Below are 21,904 nucleotides of genomic sequence, written 5' to 3' on the forward strand. Positions count from 1 at the left end.
GCCCAGATTACTGAACGGTGCCGAAACTATGAAAAATCATCCGATTTGCCTTGCTTTTCTACTAATGCCTTATTTCATGCCCTGCACCGAAATACAAGAAATATGAGTCCAATTAAGTACTAATTCAGTGTAAAAGACAGAATATTTGGGGATAAAAATATGATAAATTCTATTCTCATCAAATCCCCCCACACATAAACTTTGCCCGTCCTCGGGCAAGACAAAACTCAAGCAAAAATAAAACAAGAACAAACTAACTATCCTACCGATTTTGAAACTCAACTCTCCTTCGTCTTTCTCCACGAATATTCTAGGTTAACTATTGTAAACCGTTAAATCAACACAACCAAGTCATACATGACTCGTTCATCAGTCAATCCAATTTTTGCTACTACAAACCAGGTAGTAAATCAGGGAAAACCTCTCTTTTTATTTTCTTTTGTTTTTTCTTTTTCTTATTTTTTTTTCAGGAGTGAGTGCATTTTATGCTCCATCTCACTTTTGGATCACTCGGCCAATAGGTGCATTTTATGCTCTGTCCTACTGTTGAATTTGCTGGCTAGTAGGTGCATTTTATGCATCATCCTACTACTGAATTACTTGGTTTGTAGGTGCATTTTATGCTCCATCCTACCAATTGTAGCAACGGTAAAACAACTACCCTGTTTACTTAAACCTGAATTTAGGACTAACTTAAAAGGAAAAGGCTTCAGATAAGTCATGTACTCCTTGGTCGTACCTCATTACTAGATTCACAAGAATTTTTCAGAATATTGTTTCAATTGATTTCAAAAGAGTTGAGGTTTTGATTTTTTTTTATATGCAGAAAAACACAATCAAATTTTAAAATGTACCCTAAATTCTAACCTAAATCCCCTCCCCCACACTTAAAACTTACATTGTCCTCAATGTGAGATTAAATGCAAAGAAATGGTAGAAAAACTAAACTAGAAATGCAAAAACAAAAAGAAGAAAGAAAAAAAAACTTCCCTATTTTTAATAAACATGAATCGGATCCTTTAACTCTCGTGGTTGCAGCTTTCGGTGTGCTCCCCTTTAATCCATCATGGGAGGATTCAAATCTGGAATAGGGGCCTACAAAACAGAGGGTAATGGTCTCTTATCAGAAATCGGCAACATAATATAATGAATATTACCTTGTCTAGGATTGAACCCTTCTTGGCCGGCCTCCTAACAGTTCAAAACTTCCTTAATTTCTTCATCCAAAACCTGCACATTTTTACAAGAGTTAAGAATGCAGCTTTCTAAAGGATCATCTAATTTAGATGCGTTAATTTCAGCTACGCCAACATCAATGCCATCGATTGCATAAATTTCATGTTCAATTGTATTGAGATATTTCATGGTTTTAAATACATTAAACACCACTTCTTCACCATTGATTCTAAGGGTAAGTAGACCTTTTCGCACATCAATTAAAGCATTACTAGTAGCAGGAAAGGTCTCCCTAAAATCAGAGGCATTGTCCTATCCTCCTCCATATCCAACACAATGAAATCCATAGGAATAATAAAATTTCCCACTTTGACTAAAACATCTTCTACTATTCCCCTAGGATATTTAATGCTTCTATTAGCTAATTGCAGGATAATAGTAATAGGTGTCAGTTCATGCAATCCAAGTTTTTCAAAAATAGAATAAGGCATTAAATTTATACTAGCACCTAAATCACATAAAGATTTTTCAAATTCAATATTCCCTATGGTGCAAGGAATAGAGAAACTCCCTGGATCCTTAAGCTTTGGGGGCAATTTATTTTGGAGGATGGCTGAGCACTCTTCGTTCAATTTCACCATTTCGCATTCCTCCCATTTCCTTTTATTCGACATCACCTCCTTCAAGAATTTAGCATATTTTGGCTTCTGTGACAATACATCAAGAAGGGGGAGGTTAATATGTATTTTTCTAAATACTTCTAAAAATTTCACAAATTGTTTATCCAAGTTAGCTTTCAAAACTCTTCCAGGGTAGGGGAGAGGAAGTTTAATAGCATCTAAGTTCAGTTTAGGTTTACTCCCTTCGGCCTCCTTTTGTGGATCAACCACTTCAGCTTTCTGGTCATCATTCTGGGTCTCGCCAACTGTTTTCCCACTTCTTAGAGCAATGGCATTCACTTGGTCCCTTGGATTTTTCTCTGTGTTGCTAGGCAATCGTCCCTCTTTTCTTTCTGACAACATACTCACAATCTGCCCCACTTGGACTTCTAAGTTCTTAATAGATGCCTCTTGATTCAAGAATCTCCTTTCATGTTCTTGGAATTTTGCTTTAGTAACATTAATGAACTTAGAAATAATTTCTTCTAAATTACCCTTCTTTTCTTGTGGGGGCGGCTGTTGTTGAATTCCCATGGGTGCTTTTTGTTGGTTGTTGTTCCATGAAAATTTTGGATGACTCCTCCACCCTGGGTTGTATGTGTTCGAATAGGGGTTGAAATTCGGCCTGCCACCATGAGAAGTAAATTTAGCACTTTTAGGTGAAGCAAAAAGATTACCTAATGGATAGTCAGAATTAATATGTCCTAATTGGCCACAGAAATCACATGGATTGCTAGATGATGTATTTATTGCTGCAATATTAAGAGTATCTAATTTTTTATTCAGACTTGCAAGTTGCGCAGATAAAGCAACAAAAGAATTGATATGGTGTACTCCACTTCGATCAGTCCGGTCATTATTCCATTGGTAGCTGTTCGACACCATTTCTTCCACTAGATCATAAGCTTCCTCTGGCGTTTTCCTCATGATTGTGCCACCTACAGCTGCATCAATGATAGAACGATTAGAGGGGGTAATACCATTCTAAAAAGTTTGGATTTGATGCCAAGTTGGTATCCCATGGTGAGGACACTTCCTAAGCATCTCCTTGAATCGTTCCCATGCTTCATACAAGGATTCCCTCTCTAATTGAGCAAAAGTAGTGATATCATTACTTAATTTTTCTGTTTTAGAAGGTGGAAAATACTTATCCAAGAATTTTTGGGTTAAATCATTCCAAGTGGCGATACTTCTTGCAGGGAGTGAGTTAAGCCACTCTTTATCTCTATCACCCAATGAAAATGGAAATAATCTAAGCCTAATAGCATCATCACTAACTCCATTATGTTTAAATGTATCACATATTTCCAGGAAGTTAACAATGTGTGCATTAGGGTCATCACTTGGCAACCCACTAAATTGAATACTTGTCAGAATCATTTGAATGATTGCAGGCTTGATTTCGAAATTGTTTGCTTGAATTGTGGGCTTGCAAATACTAGAAGTAGCCCCATCAATGGTTGGACAGGCATAGTCCAAAAGGGTGTGATTTGCTTCTACCATCTCTTCCTCAACTTCTACTGCTGGTTCGCCAATTCCAACCTCCTTTCTTTCTATTTCAGGGTCGAATCTAGCTAGTCCTTATCTTCTAGTGCGTGTCATGCACTAATAAATCTGAACACAGTAAGAGTTTGAACAAATAAAAATAAAAAATAAAAATAGAAATAAAAATCCAAATTAACCAAGGTTAACAAGTTCTAATATTATTTTAGGATTAAATCCCCAGCAACGGCGCCAAAAACTTGATAGCTATAATTATAACCCTAGAAAGTGCACTAGTTGTCAAATAGTATAAAAATATCGTTCCCATGAGGATTTAACAAAATAAGTATTAGAACTACAACCTTCCTTAATTATTTGGACAATCGGATTTCAGATTTGAAGATAAATACTAATGAAAAGCAGAAAAAGAAAACAAGAGCAGAAGTAACCAATGCTGAAGTATGTAACGATTGATTGAATTCGCTAGGACTTTTGGTCCACCTAACCATTCCAATGAATATTAATGTATGAGATTACCCAAGATAATTTGTCATTCCCATAAGCTGAAGTCTTTTCAATTTTATTTAATATTCTCTCTCGAGATATATTAAAACTACTTCTATCAAGTAACCCTTCGATCTCTCGACTAGACTTTTCAAGGTAGAAGTGCATTAAGTTCAAGGAAAAACTATTACATTCAGATGAATCATGTGTATATACCCCTATATACCATTCAATTCACACCATGAATTATGTGTATATACCCTTATATACCATTCAATTTACACCATGAATTATGTGGTCTACTATATGAATTCCTCTCTCGATTCATTCACATAATCCTAATCAATTAAGAGATGGTCACTCCTAATAGCATTGAGCAAGATAACTCATAGACTATATGGAAATCACGATCTTGGATAAATCAGAATAAAAATAAATTCATTGTTATGATTAGGCTTTCCATAGTCCTAGCTACAAATAAATCAGTTCATACTAGAGGAAATAAATTAAACAAGAGGAAAGAAAGAACTCATAGTGTCGCCCTTAGAGCTGAGGTCTCCTCTTCTCCTTGCCGCCACCTTCTTCTTGCAGTCTTCTTGCTTTCTTGATTGATTTCTCCTCTGCTTCTTGATGGACTTATTACTTGATAGATAGCTTGATTGATTCATGCCTAAAGCTGGTCCCCCCCCCCCCCCCCCCCCCCTTTATATAGCTTTAGGAGGAGGGGCTCTATCCAACTCCTCTTAGGAGATTATCCTCAAAATTAGAAAGTCCTAATCTAATCCTATTCTTATCTCTTTATCTAGTCAACTCAATCTCTTTATATTTCTATAATTACATCACAAATTTAAATCTGATAGGACTCTTCTCAGTTTCTTGTTCTTTCATTCATATTAGGCTTCCTCTACAAATTGGGTTGCTGCAAGGCTTCTCAGTAAGTTGGGCTTATGTTGCGAATTGGGCCTTCCTACAAAATTGCCTCGACTTTGGGCCCAGATTTGACTTTGATGCAGGCCGAATCTGTGAAAGCCCAAAACGTGAAAGTTGTATTCTTCTCTCTTATCTTTCCAGTGAGTCTTGAATCAGCCTAATCGGATCTCGGATACGAGAGTTAGGACCAGATTACTGAACGGTGCTGAAACTATGAAAAATCATCCGATTTGCCTTGTTTTTCTCCTGATGCCTTCTTTCATGCCCTGCACCAAAATTTAAGAAATATGAGTCCAATTAAGTACTAATTCAGAATAAAAGACAGAATATTTGGGGATAAAATATGATAAATTCTATTCTCATCAGTCCTGCCCGAGGACGGGTAAGGTTTAAGTGTGGGGGGATTTGATGTGAACGAAAAATATCATATTTTTCTCCCTTAATAATTAGCCTTTTATGTTTATTTTATGCCCAAATGCATTCATAATTCTGATATTTTGGTTTTAGGCATGAAAGGAGGCATTAGGTGAGAAACAAGGCTAATCGGGTAATTTTACACAATTTCGGCGCCGTATGGTAGATTGAGCATAACACTCTAATCCGGACTCCGATTGAGATGTTTCAAGATGCATTGGAAAGATAAAGAAATTTTCTACAACTTTTCTGTTTTTCGTTTTGATCGATTCGAAATGCATCGACATCAAAATTGGGCCCGAATTCCCTGCAACTGCACTAGTGACGTGTTGAAGACATTCCTTAGCCTTGAAGCTTTTATCTGTGATTTCATCACTCTCCCACTCACACAAGAACATTGTTTTATCTTATTTTTGAGCCTTTCCTGGATAAGTCAGACTTGTAAATTGACTTAGAGGAATTTTGGGAGATTGTGTAGGCTTTTCTTGGGGGAAGTAGATAAGAGGAGAAAACCCTAGAGGGAAGGCAAGCAGATTGGGAGCAGCCGAACCTCTCTTCTCTTCTCTTCTCTTCCCTTCGCCCCTCTTCTTCATTCTCTGATTTTCTTGGAGTTTTCACCATGACCATGAGTGGATAAAACTCTTGTACTTTGTTGAAGGAAGCAAAAGCCTCAGAATTCCACCAAACTGTGAGATCTAATTTGGTTTTTATTGTTTGATTCATGCTTTCGATATCAAATGTTCTTCTATGTTTATATCTATGATTGTTTCGTTTGATTGTTAGGAAGGCCTACTAGTTTATTATTTGTTGCAATCTATTGCTAGATTATATATCAAATCAGTAATTGTTTGATCCCTCTAATCTATGAAACAACTAGGGTTTAATGATTTGCTGTGTCAAAAATTGTTAGATCCTAGTGACGGGTTGTCGAAGCCCTCAAAATTAGTACTAGTCCCACAATAAAATATTTGTAGTAGAAGTGGTACTAGGTCGAATCCCACAGGGAGCAAATCAGTAATCTCTTAGCCGAATGGATAAAGTAATTCTGTGGGAAAATTTAATAACTAAAATTAAATGAATAACAAACTAAACAAACAAGAGAAAACCAGTCTTACCAAATTCTGGTTCAAGGGTTCGGGTTGAATCGATTGACCATCGATCCTAGGTACACTTCAGCATTCTTGCAATTCAAGCATTTAACCTTAGATTTTTTAGGATAGCCATAATAAACCTTGTGTTTTCCAAATTCAGTTGACCAAACCCAGCATTCGATCAACACTTATCACCACTCAATTGGGTACGATAGTGTTCCATGTTTAACAGTGATAGCATTAAGATTTGTGAAAACAATTAAACCAAAATAACAATAATTGAGATAGCTGCAACTACTGAATCTTGTTCCATCGATTCCTTTAGATTGAATCATGTTAAAACATTGGTCAAAGGCTGTCATGAACAATTGACCCCAAAAGATATCAACCTAATTGCTACTTGTACCAATATTCGTGACAATTACGGATCACCGAAATCATGGATAGCAGTAGGAAAATCAATATTAATTCAGTTTGTCAAACTAATTAACATCAACATCCAATAAAAATATGCACAAGAATCAATGAATACTTAAATTAAAAAACAAGAAAATAAATTAACTACAGAACCTCACAATGACACAATCGAACCTCCCCCCTTGAACCAGAAAAAGAAGCTTAGCTACTCATGATCTGCGCAATCTCCGTGCCTTTCTTCTCCATAGCCGAACTGCTTTCTTGAGCTTCTTGGCCTCTTGATGATCTCTTGGATCTTGGAATGAGTGATGCTAGAGCTGGTTCGCCCCCCTCTTTATATAGCCAAAGGAGAGGACTGTTTTCCAACTCCTTCTAGGAGATCATCTTATCTTTAGGAAGTCTTGATCTTCTAATCCTATCCTATCTCTTATCTAATGATCTAATCTCAATCTTCTTATCTCTCTAGGATTACATTCAAGACTTTAGATCTGATAAAACTCTATCCTTGGAGATTACATTCGAAATTCGGACTCTTAACTCTTGAATTCGAGTTGGGCTGCTTCAAGGTACTTCTGCGAGTTGGGCTTAAGTTGTGAAATGGGCCTGGCTGCGAACTTGTTCCGACTTTGGGCTCATTTTCGTACTCAATACGGGCCCAATCTATCAAAACCCAGAACACAAAAGTTGTGGGTCTTCCTTTACTCTTTTTAATGCTTCTTGAATTGTCCAATTCGGAATCCGGAATTGAGAGTTAGGCCCAGATTACTGACTATCGCCGAAACTGTGCAAAATCACCTGATTTGCCCTGTTTTCTTCCAATTGTCTTCTTTATTGCCCTGAATCAAAATACAAGAGTAATGAGTCCATTTAAGTGCTAAATAAATATAAAAGAGTGAATATTAGAGGATAGAAATAGGATTCTTTTTGGTCTCATCACCTAAGAAGAACAGTCAACTAAATTAAATGCAACCGCTTGTGCTTGTGTTTTTTAGCTTCATCGATCTCTAATGTTTAATGCTATTGTTGGATTAAATCTTTAATGCTTGTTTAGGGGTTGTTCAATAGTAAGGGATAAGAGGATCGTGTGTTTTCTGATTAACTAACAGTAGGAAGTAGGAAATTAATTCCTACGATGAATATTCAGTCTGAATTGATTTATTTTTGCATCGATGAGCAGTAGTGTAATTCTAATGGTGGATGTTAGCCTAGACCAAGATTTGTCCCTTGATTAATTTCAGCACTCGAAGTTAACTAAATTCTCATTTAAATTGCATTCTTTATTAATTCTGATTTTCCATATTTTAAATCCGATTTTCGTTACATCCACCCCCCTCCATCTTTGATTCACGTAGCACATAATTTGGGTTAGATACTCTCTGTGGGAATGATCCCTACTCGCACTACTACATTCCATCTGTACGAGTAGAGGTTTATTTTTGGGTGCCTACGACAGCATACTAGTTGGCTAGCCAAAGGATTCGGTGGGCTATCTTTTCTATGACCCAAGTGAGCATAAAGTGTTCTGCAGCCGAAATTTCCAGTTCTTAGAGACTGATTACATCCTGGACACCCATCGTCAGGAAATAGTTCTTGATGATGAGAGCTCGGGAGTAGAGGGAGATGTTCCACAAGTTCCAGGTAGTGACCAACCTAGAAGATTCACCCGGGTATCTAGGCCACCAGTCCGTTACGGTTATGACCAGGATAGTTATGTGGTGGAAGCCTTGACTAGTGAAGAGGATCCCATGAATTACGTGGAAGCTATGTTGGACATAGAATCCCAAAAGTGGGTGGAGGCCATGAGAGCTGAGATGGACTCGATGGAGGCTAATGGAGTCTGGACTCTAGTAGATCCGCCCTCTGGGGTAAAAGCAATTGGTTGCAAATGGATCTATAAAAGGAATAACGGCCCAGATGGCAAGATTGAGACCTACAAGGCTCATTTGGTGGCGAAAGGATATACTCAGAAAGAAGGCATCGACTATGAGGAAACCTTTTCGACCGTGTCCATGCTTAAATCCATTAGGATCCTGCTAGCTGTAGCAGCATACCATTACTACGAGATTTGGCAAATGGATGTCAAAACCACGTTCCTGAATGGAGATCTTAGTGAAGATATCTACATGCAGCAGTTGTAAGGCTTCATTGCTGCTAGTTAGGAACACATGGTGTGTAAACTTAATAGATCCATATATGGACTTAAGCAAGCTTCTAGGAGTTGGAACATCTGTTTTGACTCTGCCGTCAAATCGTTTAACTTCAAGCAGAATCCGGATGAGCCCTGTGTTTATAGGAAGTCCAGTGGGGATAAGGTCACCTTTTTGGTGTTGTATGTGGACATCGTACTCATTGGGAATGATGTAGGAATGTTGAGTTCGGTCAAGGTATGGCTTTCGCAGCAATTCTCCATGAAAGATCTTGGAGAAGCCTCCTATATACTGGGTCTTCAACTCTATAGAGATAGATCGAAGCGGATAATTGGATTATCCCTAGCTACTTACATTGACAAAATAGTCAAAAGGTATAGCATGGAGAACAACAAGAAAGGAAACATTCCTTTCAGGCATGGAGTCACTCTCTCCAAGAAAATGTCTCCCAAGACTTCTGAGGAGATTGAGGGCATGAAAGACGTTCCCTATGCCTCAGCCGTGGGGAGCATCATGTATGCCATGTTGTGCACTCGCCCTGACATTGCTCAGGTGGTGAGTGTGGCAAGCAGATTCCAGGCCAACCCAGGGCAGGAGCATTGGACTGCTGTGAAGAACATACTCAAATACCTTCGAAGGACAAAAGAGTTTTGTCTGGTATTCGATGGTAGTTCACTACAAATTCTGGGGTATACTGATGCTGATTTCTAGTCCGATCCAGATGATAGAAAATCTACATCTGTGTATGTTCTCACAATGAGATTGTGTGCTGTTTGCTGGAAAAGCAACAAACAGGGGTCCACGGCGGACTCTACAACTGAAGCCGAGTACATTGCCGCAAGTGAAGCTGCCAAGGAAGTCGTGTGGATGAAGAAGTTTGTTTAAGAATTAGGAGTGGTTCCATCCAGTACATCACCCATCCCGTTGTTGTGTGACAACAATGGAGTGATCGCCCAGGCTAAAGAGCCTCGGGCCCACTTGAAGTCAAAGCACATCGAGTGGAAGTACTTTGTACTGTGAGAAATCGTTGGTAGAGGGGACGTCCTGATTCAGAAGGTAGCATCTGCGGAAAATGTGGCAGACACATTAACTAAGCCACTCACACATAAGGTGTAGGAGAAACACATGGAAAGTATGGGACTCCAACTTGTACCAGATTGGACCTAAGTGCAAGTGTGAGCTGTTAGACAGTTTTGTATGCCCTTAGCTCCAATTAGTTTTGATGTACTTTTGATATTTAGTGTAAATAAATAAAGTACATGTTTGATTCATGTTGTGTGGTATGCTTCTGTGTAAGACCCTAAAACTGGACACTTAATGAGACTCGTGTTAGTTTTAAATGTTCACAGCCGTTGGATAAGTCTTGGGAGATTTATCCTGCCAAGGCTGACATTGATGTGCTGCCAAATGTTGGGGTGGCTTGTCTCTGCCACCAGGGTGAGACCCAAGGCACACCCAGTGTAGGATTATTTGAACCCTTGAACCGGACCAGATTTCCAGTATTGCCCTGGACCTTGGAGATTGATGGGCAAAACTGGAATGTTACACCTGACCCCTAGACCCGATTATGGTATTGCACTAGGTGCTGTCTTTGATATGCCAACCAGTGAGATCCTTAGCGGGGGTCAAAACCTGGGTATATTGGGACAGTCTGAGAATTCATCTGAGTGGGTGATCATAGTAACGGGATCAGCCCCTTTGTCAGACAAAGGTAATGATCGGGGATGCACTCTCTCAGATGGAAACCAAATTGTCGGCAGATGATTTCAATCGTTGGAATTTTGTTTTTGCAAAATTTATATATATGATATATACTTATATATGGTTTCAAAACATTTGCAAATGGTTTTAATTCCTAGGATCCATGTGAGTAGAGAGTGCAGCACTGTTCCTTGCAGCCGAGGGAGAGGTCCTCGCTTGTCGGGCAGTGCTTGATCATTATAGGCTGAGAGGTTAAGTGTAAGGCCATTTAGGATAATTCCTGATGGGCTAATCTTGCATCTGCCCACAGTCCCTAGGTTTTTATAAGATGGCTTGGCCCAGGGATCACTTAGTGTAAGTGTTGGGCCCATAGGGTCCGTGTGATGGGCTCAAGGGGTTCACTAGGCTTTCTAGTGAATTCAGCTAGGCCTTCTAACAGATTTTGGGCTGAACCCATGTGGTTGATGTGTAGATCAATGCTTGGGTCCCACGCCATACAAAGAAGCCCAATTGGGCAGCAAGTTGGAAGACTCTTGAGCACTTAATACATATTGGGCCTAAAGCCCATTTCGATCTGGGCTGATTTGATCAGTCACTTAAAGGGGTGGATCTGAGATTAGGTTAAGCCCAAAAGCTGATCTAATCTGCAGATAGGATTAAGAGGAGTCCTAATCCAAATAAAGATTTGGATAAGGGAACTCCTAATATGATTAGAAGGTTTCTTAATCACCAAGAAATAGGAGGAAACCCTAATTTTGAATTACTTGAATTCAAACCTTAGGTGTTTTAGCAGAACACTCTCTGCATTCTTGAGATAGGATCTCAGATAACCCTAGAGAAGAAAATAGCAGTTCACCACCTTCTTCTCTAGCATTCTCTTCCAGTAGCAGCCGCCACCTTTTCCGCTAGTTCGAGTTCTCAATAAGAGAAGATCAAGAAAGGTTCTTGATTGTTCGTGTGGTGCTCACAGTCTTCCATCAAGTTCTTCAGAAGAACATGGTTCGTGGGACGAACACTGCTGGTTCGGCTCCATCATCACTGTGTCATCTTCAGTGGGAGCTGATCTTGGGATCTTCTTTGGGCGTGAACACCAACGTTGGGAGATACTGCTTCTCCGGATCAGGTATAATCCCTCCCTTCTCTTTTGGTTCAAATCTGGTTTGGTTTGGTTCAAGTAGGATCCTTGAATTTTGATTCTAAAATCAGGGAATACGATTCCCAGTTGGAAGAAAGGTAGGAAATGTTTGAAATTCGCCCACCCATTCCGCAACCCTTTTGGCATCCATACGATGGATACTACCATTCTTTCAGCTCTCTGCTTCCACAGAGTTCTTCAGAAGAACCTGGTTCGTGGGACGAACACTGCTGGTTCTGCTCCATCATCGCTGTGTCATCTTTAGTGGGAGTAGTTCTTGGTATCTTCTTTGGACGTGAACACCAACATTGGGAGATACTGCTTCTTTGGATTAGGTATATCCTTTCCCTTCTCTTGTGGTTCAGATCTGGTTCGGTTTTGGTTCAAGTTAGATCCTTGAATACTGTATTCTAAATTCAGGAAATATGATTCCCAGTTGGAAGAATGGCAAGAAATTTTTGAAATTCGCCCACCCATTCCGCAACCTTTTTGGCATCCATATGATGGATCTTACCATTCTTTTAGTGGTATCAGAGCCACATGTTCGAATCTTGAATTAAATAAAATCAGATCTGAACTTGCGCAAATGGGTAGAAGGTGTTCTACCTGGTTTTGTGCAGATTGTTTTTGTTTCTAGAAAATTGTTTCTAGATGTGGGGCGATTGATCTGAAATTAATTTTATAAATCTGAAATTATTTTTGAATTGTTCTTTATTTATTTCTTGATTTATTGGGTTGTTCGTACCTGGAGACCGAGTTGTAGATTTGGCGCAGATTGTCTGTGCATTCTTTTTGCAGTTTCTATTCATTCGGTCTGTAACTATTTTTTTTTTCTAGACTGAATGTATAGGATTCAATCAAGTTGTAATTAGTTAATAGAAATTAGGTTTTCTGTTTTTTTATTTCTTGATTCAAGTTGGCGGCGGTGCTGGAGGTTCGCAGATATGACTATCGCAATCTGCATTTTGTAGTTTATGAAACTGCAACCCTGCGTTCTAACCTCTGTTTTGCAGGTGGATTTGGTACGAACAGTCCCTTGTCTGATTTGTGATTGCCTATAATCAGAATTATTAATTTCAGATCTTTCTTGAATTGATTCTTGAATTGAAAATTAGTTTCGGACCGTTTCAGACCAGATTGGACCAAAACTGTTTGGACCGAATCTAGGGTTCGAAGGAGAATGTTTTCAGTCCTGATTTCTCCCACCTTCAAGTTTGAAACTAATGTTCAATTGTAAAAGTCAATTTGGCCCAACCTGTAAAGCTCAGTTTTAAAGAGTTAAAACTGTAAAAGCTCACTTTTGCATGAAAGCTATATGGGCCGAACTGCTAACTGCCATTCATCCCATATACCTAGATAGTGTTAATTGTTAACATTATGGACTTTTAATGGGCTTATTAATGGGCTTTACAGCGATTGATTGATTGGACCAATTCTTCCATTGCATGTGATGTATGGATGTATGATGTGCTACGACCATGGGACATAAGCACTTGGTCCGTGATGATTCGATAGTGGCTCTTGCGCACACCATGGCTGAATGCACATCATTGCCATGGTGTCCCTTGTGGTCACTGGATGACCCCTCCTTTCATGGTGGGCCCCACAACCTTGAAAAGGGATGCGTGCGGAAACCCTAGCCAATTTTGGGCCACTAGAAATTTGACTTCATCAAAGTCAGTGGGAGCCACTTTGGTTTGACCTAAATTAACTAGGGGGTAAATTTTGTTCCCTCTTGCAATATGAGTGCATGTGATAGGGAGATTCATGTGATGAACTCTCTAAAAGCCTTCCATCATTAGCACGATGATGGGTCCTTCAGAATGAGGAAACGCACCATAAAAATGCACTATCCATTTGTTGTTGGATTTGTCAGAGTGTTTCATAAGATGATAGGGGCGTCATAGACCGATGTGGGAGGGGCTTCACCAGAAAATGGGAATTCTCTCACAGTACCTTGGCGTAACCTGAATATGATGGGTGAGCACTCACTGGACAGAAAGGTTTACCCTAAAATGGCTATGAACCTTGTCTGACAGAGGCCAAAGGGAAAACTCATACGATGAGTGGATGTGATCCTTCACAGAAAGGTGGTGGGGTTATGCAGCTGAAACAGTTGTCTCCATGCACCTTATGTAATTTCCCACATTTCCAGAGACATTTCGCCATCTCCGTCACTCAGATAGGAGGGAAGTCTCAAAGATGAATAAATGGAAATGAAACATAGATTAAAAGCCATATCTATGTAGGTAACATGAATCAAACTAAGGTTATGGACTAACATTTTGTTGTTTTACTAGAAAATGGCAAACGGTCAATTTGCAAAGCTTCTCAATGATAATAAGCTTAAGGGCCTGAACTATGCCGACTACTACAGAAACTTATGTTGGTCCTGACTTCAGAAAAATTAGATAAAGTGGCAAAGAATCCTGCACCGGAACATCCGGGAGACAGGACTTCAGAAGCCCGCAGAAGGGACTTCCAAGAATGGGAGGAGAAAAACTCCCTAGCCCGTTGCTATATCATAGCCTCTATAGATAATCTGATACAGAGGCAGTTCGATCATATCGAACTAGCCAAAGACATATTGGATAGTCTAAAAACTATGTACAAAGAGCAGAACCGTTCTACTCGCCAAAAGGTCCTGAAACAGTTCATGACCGCGTAGAATACCAAAGAGTAGCAAGTTCATGACCATTGTCTCTGGATGATGGGTTACATAAACGAGTTGGAGGCCCTTGGGTCTACGCTAGATCTGGTTACACAGATAGACGTCATTCTTAATTCCTTGCCTCCGTCCTTCAATCTGTTCATTATGAACTATAATATGAACAAGCTGAATGTCAGCGCTCAAGAGCTCAGCAATATGTTGCAATGAGCTGAAGAACTGATTAGGAAGGATGAGATGATAGCCATGCTTGTTGAAGCTGGAAAATCTGGCAAGAAGAGGAGGGCAAAGAGAAAGCCCCAGAAAAAGGCCACTAAATCTAAGAAGCAAAAGAAAGACAAGGCATTCGATGCATGTTACTTCTGCAAGCAGGCCGACCACTGGAAGAGGAACTGTCCTGCCAACCTAGAATATAAGAAAGGTAATTTCAAAACATGTGTCATAGAGACTAATCTGTTAGTTACTTCTGTGTCCTGGTGTGTTAACTCCGGGGCTTCAACTCATGTGTGTAACTCACTATAGGGGTTCAAAGTAAGCCGAAGGCTGAGTGAAGGGGAAGTGACACTTTACTTGGGGACTTCTGCAACTGTTGCAGCTGCGGCGATAGGAACCGTAGAACTGGAGAACTGGAGAATGGTCTCTATGTTCTACTTCCTTCTCTAGAAACGAAATTAACTGAAACTACGCCGGTTGAAATCCCCAAGAAAATGACTCGTGATATAGTTAGTTCCACGTGCCTATGGCAATATCGACTTGGCCATATCGGTGTCGACCGAATCACAAGGCTGGTAAAGGATGGTCCTTTAGATTTTCTAACTGTAGAAGATCTTCTCACTTGTGAGCCTTGCCTTCGAGGTAAGATGACAAAATTGCCATTTAACGGTAAGCCTGAAAGATGTACAGGCACACTTGACCTTATACATATTGATGTATGTGGTCCCTTGAGTGTTAGGACTCGTAACCAACACGTGTACTTCATCAACTTCACTGATGATTTTTCACGATATGGTTCTGTGTACCTAATGAGACAGAAGTCCGAATCCTATAAAATGTTCAAGGAGTTTAGACAAGAAGTCGAGAAACAGTTAGGGAGAGAAATTAAGACCCTTCGATCAGATCAAGGTGGCGAGTATCTCTCTGACGAATTCAGGGACTACTTGAAGGCCAACGGGATAATATCACAGCTAGCTCCTCCTGCAACACCACAACTTAATGGTGTTTTAGTGAGGAGGAATAGGACATTGTTAGACATGGTTCGGTCACTTCTCACACGCTCGGAATTACCCACATCCTTTTGGCGATATGCATTAGAAACTGCTAACTACGTGTTGAATTGAGTTCCAACCAAATCGGTTCTAAAAACTCCATACGAACTTTGGACTGGAAAGAAACTAAATGTCAGACACTTGAAGATTTGGGGTTGTCCTATGCACGTTAAAAGAACGAGTGCGGACAAGTTGGAATCCAAGACCAGTCGTTTCCTATTTGTATGCTACCCAAAGGATTCGGTGGGTTATCTATTCTATGACCCAAGTGAGCAGAAAATATTCTGCAGTTGAAATGCCTAGTTCCTAGAGACCGATTACATCTTGGACACCCATCGTCAGGAAATAGTTCTTGATGAGGAGAGCTCAGGAGCAATGGGAAGTATCCCACAAGTTCCAAGTAGCGACCAACCTAGAAGATCCACCCGGATATCCAGGCCACCAGTCCATTATGGTTATGAGCAGGATAGTTACCTGGTGGAAGCCTTGATTAGTGAGGAGGATCCCGTGACTTACTCGGAAGCTATGTTTGACATAGATTCCTAGAAATGGGTGGAGGCCATAAGAGTCGAGATGGACTCAATGGAGGCCAATGGAGTCTGGACTCTAGTAGATCCGCCCTTCGGGGTAAAAGCAATCGGTTGCAAATGGATCTATAAGAGGAAGAAGGGCCCCGATGGAAAGATTGAGACCTACAAAGCTCATTTCATGGTGAAAGGGTATACTTAGAAAGAAGGCATCGACTATGAGGAGACCTTTTCGCCCGTGGCCATGCTTATATCCATTAGGATCCTGCTAGCTGTAGCAGCATACCATGACTATGAGATTTAGCAGATGGATGTCAAAACCGCGTTCCTGAATGGAGATCTTAGTGAAGATATCTACATGCAGCAGCCGCAAGGCTTTATTGCTGCTAGCCAGGAACACATGGTATGTAAACTTAACAAATCCATATATGGACTTAAGCAAGCTTTCAGGAGTTGGAACATCTGTTTTGACTCTGCAGTCAAATCGTTTGACTTTGAGCAAAATCCGGATGAGCCCTGTGTTTACAGGAAGTCCAGTTGGGATAAGGTCACCTTCTTGGTGTTGTATGTGGATGATATCCTACTCATTGGGAATGATGTAAGAATGTTGACTTCGGTCAAGGTGTAGCTTTCACAACAATTCTCCATTAAAGATCTTGGAGAAGCTTCTTATATATGGGGTCTTCGACTCTATAGAGATAGATCGAAGCAGATAATAGGATTATCCCAGGCTGCTTACATTGACAAAATTGTCAAAAGGTACAACATGGAGAACTCCAAGAAAGGAAACATTCCTTTCAGGCATGGAGTCACTCTCTCCAAGAAGATGTCTCCCAAGACTTCTGAGGAGATTGAGGGCATGGAAGACATTCCCTATGCCTCAGTCGTAGGTAGCATCATGTATGTCATGCTGTGCACTCGCTTGGACATCGCTGATGAGGGTAGAATTTATCACATTTCTATCCCCAAATATTTTGTCTTTCATACCTTAGTACTTAATTGGACTCATATCTCTTGTATTTTGAATCAGGGCATGAAAGAAGGCATTAGGAGCAAAGAAAAGCTAATCGGATGGGTTTCTCACAGTTTCGGCAGCGATCAGTAATTCGGGCCTAACTTTCACATCCGAGCTCCGAATGGGCTGATTCAAGATCCACTAGAAAGATAAGAGATAAATATACAACTTTAATGTTTTGGAATTTTGTAGATTCGGCCTACATAGAAGTCAAATCCGGACCCAAAGATGGAGCACTTTCGAAGTGAGGCCCAATTCCCAACTGAAGCCCATTTCGCAGAAGAACATTGAGGCGGCTCAAGATATTAAAGTAGACCATTCAAATTCTAGAGTTCGAGAGTCCTCTTAGATTTAAACTTTTAAATGTAATTCCAGAAAGATTAAGAAAGATTTTAGATAATGAGAGAGGAGAGAAGATAGGATAGGATAGGAGGAGTTTGAATCAAGGCTGGATTATCCATTCTTGAGATAAATCCAAGAAATTGTAAGCTATATGAGAGCTGGGCACCAGCTCAAGGGTATCATGAATTGCATTGAGCAATGAGTCAAGAGAGGAGAAAAGAAGTCAAGAAACAGAGGAAAGGTGATCAATAATTTAAGAAACTTCAAGAAGAAGGTGGCGGCAAGAAGAGGAGATCTCAGCACCATGGGTGAATTCAAGAGTTCTTTCTTTCCCTTTGTTTGCTTTAATTCTCTTATCATGAACTGATTTGTTTCTCGCTAGGGCTGTGGAAAGCTTAACCATGTTAATGAATAAATTTTTATCTTTATGATTTATCCAAGATTGTGATTTCCATATAGTCTATGAATTATTGTGCTTAATGCAATTAAGAGTTCTTTCTTTCCCTTTGTTTGCTTTAATTCTCTTATCATGAACTAATTTGTTTCTCGCTAGGGCTGTGGAAAGCTTAACCATGTTAATGAATAAATTTTTATCTTTATGCACTAGACAGGAAGGACTAGCTGAATTCGATCTAGAAATTGAGAGGACCCTTCGCTTGTTGCAAAGGGCCAACAAAGGTTAAGCGAAAGAAGATGTTGTTATTGGTGAACCAGTAATAGAGATAGAAGGAGAGATGGCAGAAGGAAATCGCACCCTCTTGGACTATGCTTTTCCAAACATTGATGGGGCGACTTCCAGCATTTGCAAGCCCACCATTCATGCCAACAATTTCCAAATCATGCCTGCAATAATTCAGATGATCCAGACAAGTATTCAGTTTAGTGGGTTACCAAGTGATGACCCTAATGCACACATTGTTAACTTCTTGGAAATATGTGATACCTTTAAACATAATGGAGTTAGTGATGATGCTATTAGGCTTAGATTATTTCCTTTTTCATTGCGTGATAGAGGTAAAGATTGGCTTAACTCACTCCATGCAGGAAGTATCACCACTTGGAATGATCTAACCCAAAAATTTTTGGCTAAATATTTCCCACCCTCCAAAACAACAAAGTTAATTAATGATATTACTACTTTTGCTCAATTTGAGAGGGAATCCTTGTATGAAGCATGGGAACGATTCAAGGAGATGCTTAGGAAGTGTCCTCACCATGGGACACCAACTTGGCAACAAATTTAGATTTTTTATAATGGTATTACCCCCTCTAATCGATCCATTATTGATGCAGCCACAGGTGGCACGATCACGAGAAAAACACCGAAGGAAGCTTATGACCTAGTAGAGGAGATGGTGTCGAACAGCTACCAGTGGAGCAATGACCGAACCAATCAAAGGGGAGTACACCATATCGATTCCCTTGCATCCATATCTGCGCAACTTGCTAATCTGAATAAGAAATTTGACACTTTTAATGTTGCAGCAATTAATACACCATCTAGCATCTCATGCGATTTATGTGGTCAAATAGGACATACTAATTCTGATTGTCAATTAAATAGTCCTTTTATTTCCCATGAGTGCTAATTTTATCTCTCATGCTGGCAGGTCAAACTTCAAACCATATTCAAATATATACAACCCAGGGTGGAGGAATCATCCAAACTTTTCATGGAGCAACAATCAACCAATAGCACCCATGGGATTCCAACAACAGCTGCCCCCACAAGAAAAAAAGAGTAATCTGGAAGAAATGATCTCTAAGTTCATTAATGCTACTGAAGCAAGGTTCCAAGAGTATGATAAGAGGTTCTTAAGTCATGAAGCATCAATCAAGAACTTAGAAGTTCAAGTGGGGCAGATTATAAATCTGTTGTCAGAAAGAAAAGAGGGATGGCTACCCAGCAACACTGAGAAGAATCCCAGAGAGCAAGTAAACGCCATAACTTTAAGAAGTGGGAAGATAGTTGGGGAGACCCATAAGGATGACAAGAAAGCTGAAATGGCCGATTTACAAAAGGAGAATGAGGGAAGCACCCCTAGACTGAATTTACATGAACTTAAACTTCCTATCCCCTACCCAAGAAGAGTCTTGAAGGCTAAATTAGATAAGCAATTTGAAAAATTTTTGGAAGTGTTTAAAAAGATCCATATTAATCTTCCTCTTCTTGATGTATTGTCACAGATGCCGAAGTATGCCAAATTCCTGAAGGAGGTGATGTCTAATAAAAGAAAGTGGGAGGTGTTAGATAGTTTTGTATGCCCTTAGCTTCAATCAGAATGATGTACTTTATGAGTTTATTGTAAATAAATAAAGATACATAGTTGATTCATGTTCCCTTGGTATGTTTCTGTGTAATACCCTTAAACTGGACACTTAATGAGACTCGTGTTAGTTTAGAATGTTCACAGCCAATGGGTCGGTCTGGGGAGACCACAGTGTTCCTGACAAGGCTGACACTGTGGTGCCACCAAGTCGGTTGGGGTGGCCTGTCTCAGCTGCCAGGGGGAGACCCTAGGCACATACAGTGTAGGATTAATTAAATCTTTGGACTGGACCAGATTTCCAGTATTGCCCTGGACCTTGGAGATTAATGGGCAAAACTGGAAAGTTACACCCGACCCCTAGACTCGATTATGATACTGCACTAGGTGTCGGATTGGGCTGTCTTTGATGTACCAATCAGTGAGATCCTTAGCGGGGGTCAAAACCTAGGTATGTTAGGACAGTCCGAGAATTCATCTGAGTGGGTGATCATAGTGACAGGATCAGCCCCTTTGTCGGACAAAGGTAATGATCAGGGATGCACTCTCACTGATGGAAGCCAAGACTGCCGGCAGCCGATTTCAATCGTTGGGATTGGTTTTTTGCAAAGTATATATTATATGAGATATAAAAGTATATATATTATGGTTTCTAAAAGGTTTGTAAAAGGTTTTAATTCCCGGGATCCATATCAGTGGAGAGTGCAACACTATTCCTTGCAGCCGAGGGAGAGGTCCTCTCTTGTCGGGCAGTGTATGATCATGCAATTAAGAGCTTGGCCACCTCTTAATTGATTTGTGTTATGTGAATGAATCAAGAGAGGAATTCACATAATCGACTAAATAATTCATAGTGTGAATTGAATGGTATATAGAGATATAAATACATGATTCATCTGAATTTAATGGTTTTTCTTGGACTTAATGCATTTCCATCTTGAGAACTCTACTCAAGAGGTCGGAGGGTTACCTAGTAGACGTAGTTTTAATATATCTCGAGAGAGAATATTAAATAAAATTGGAAAGACCTCAGCTTATGGGAACGACAAATAATCTTGGTTAATCGAATCCATTAATATTCATTACATTGGTTAGGTGGACCAAAAGCCCTAGCGATTTCATCCATTTAATGATCACTCTTGCTTCTATTTTTCTTTTTCTAGTTTTTTTTTCCAGTAGTTCTTGCTCAAATCTGCATTTCGATTGTCCAAATAATTAGGGAAGACTGTGGTTCTAATACTTATTTTGTTAAATCCCCGTGGGAATGATATTTTTTACTACTTGATAACTAGTGCACTTGCTAGGGTTATTTATTTATAGCTATCAAGTTTTTGGCGCCGTTGCCGGGGATTTAATCCTAAAATAATATTAGAACTTGTTAACCTTGATTAATTTGGATCGCCTTGTAACAAAAGCTGGGCTGAACCCATGTGGCTGATGTGTAGATCAATGCTTGGGTCCCACGCCATACAAGGAAGCCCAACTTGGCAGCAGTTTGGAAGGCTTTTTGAGTACATAACCTTAAATGGGCCTTAAGCCCATTTCGAACTGGGCTGATTTGATCAGTCATTTAAAGGGGGCGAATTCTGAAGTGGGTCAGCTAAAAGGATTGGGCTTAGACCCTATCCACTCAGAGAGTCCAAGATCTAAATGAGATTTAGATCTGGAAACCTCCTAATTATATTAGGAGATAGCTGATCTGATCTACAGATAAGATAAGGATTATCCCTTATCACTAAGGGACTTTTAACCCAAATATGATTTGGATTAGCAACTCCTAATCTGATTAGGAGCTGATCCCTTTGAGATTATAAAAGGGGAAGGGGGCGGCAGCCTTTTAAATAATAATCAACAGCATTCTTCTCTTAAAGAAAGAGAGATTGAGAGATTTCCTGCATACTGCGAATTCTCTCCTGCCGCCACCTTCCTGCCATTGCCATTCCTTTAGTTCGATCTCCAGTTCTTGGGAGCAATCAAGATTTGATCTTGATCTCAATCTTTTGGGAAAAGATTGGTTGGATCTGTACTCACAAGCCGTCCAGTTGATTCTTGCGAAGGGTCAAGTTCTTTTGAAGAACGTTGTTGATTCTGCTCCATCCTTCACTGCGCCATCTTCAGTGGGAGCAGATTTTGGATCCTTCCTTGGGCGTGAACACCTCCATTG

At 39.9% G+C, this 21,904-nt stretch overlaps 2 non-coding genes across 2 annotated transcripts; one reads left to right on the plus strand and one right to left on the minus strand.

The window, feature by feature from the left end:
• The first annotated feature begins 2,850 nt into the window (after window positions 1–2,850).
• Window positions 2,851–2,957, plus strand: LOC148789929 (small nucleolar RNA R71). The gene has a single exon (XR_016079906.1). It is a non-coding gene; the product is annotated as a small nucleolar RNA R71 (small nucleolar RNA).
• Window positions 2,958–18,588: 15,631 nt separating this feature from the next.
• Window positions 18,589–18,695, minus strand: LOC148789930 (small nucleolar RNA R71). The gene has a single exon (XR_016079922.1). It is a non-coding gene; the product is annotated as a small nucleolar RNA R71 (small nucleolar RNA).
• Window positions 18,696–21,904: the final 3,209 nt, after the last annotated feature.

This window comes from Nelumbo nucifera, chromosome 8 (genome assembly GCF_055504915.1).
Source record: "Nelumbo nucifera cultivar China Antique chromosome 8, China Antique-T2T, whole genome shotgun sequence".
NCBI lineage: Eukaryota > Viridiplantae > Streptophyta > Magnoliopsida > Proteales > Nelumbonaceae > Nelumbo > Nelumbo nucifera.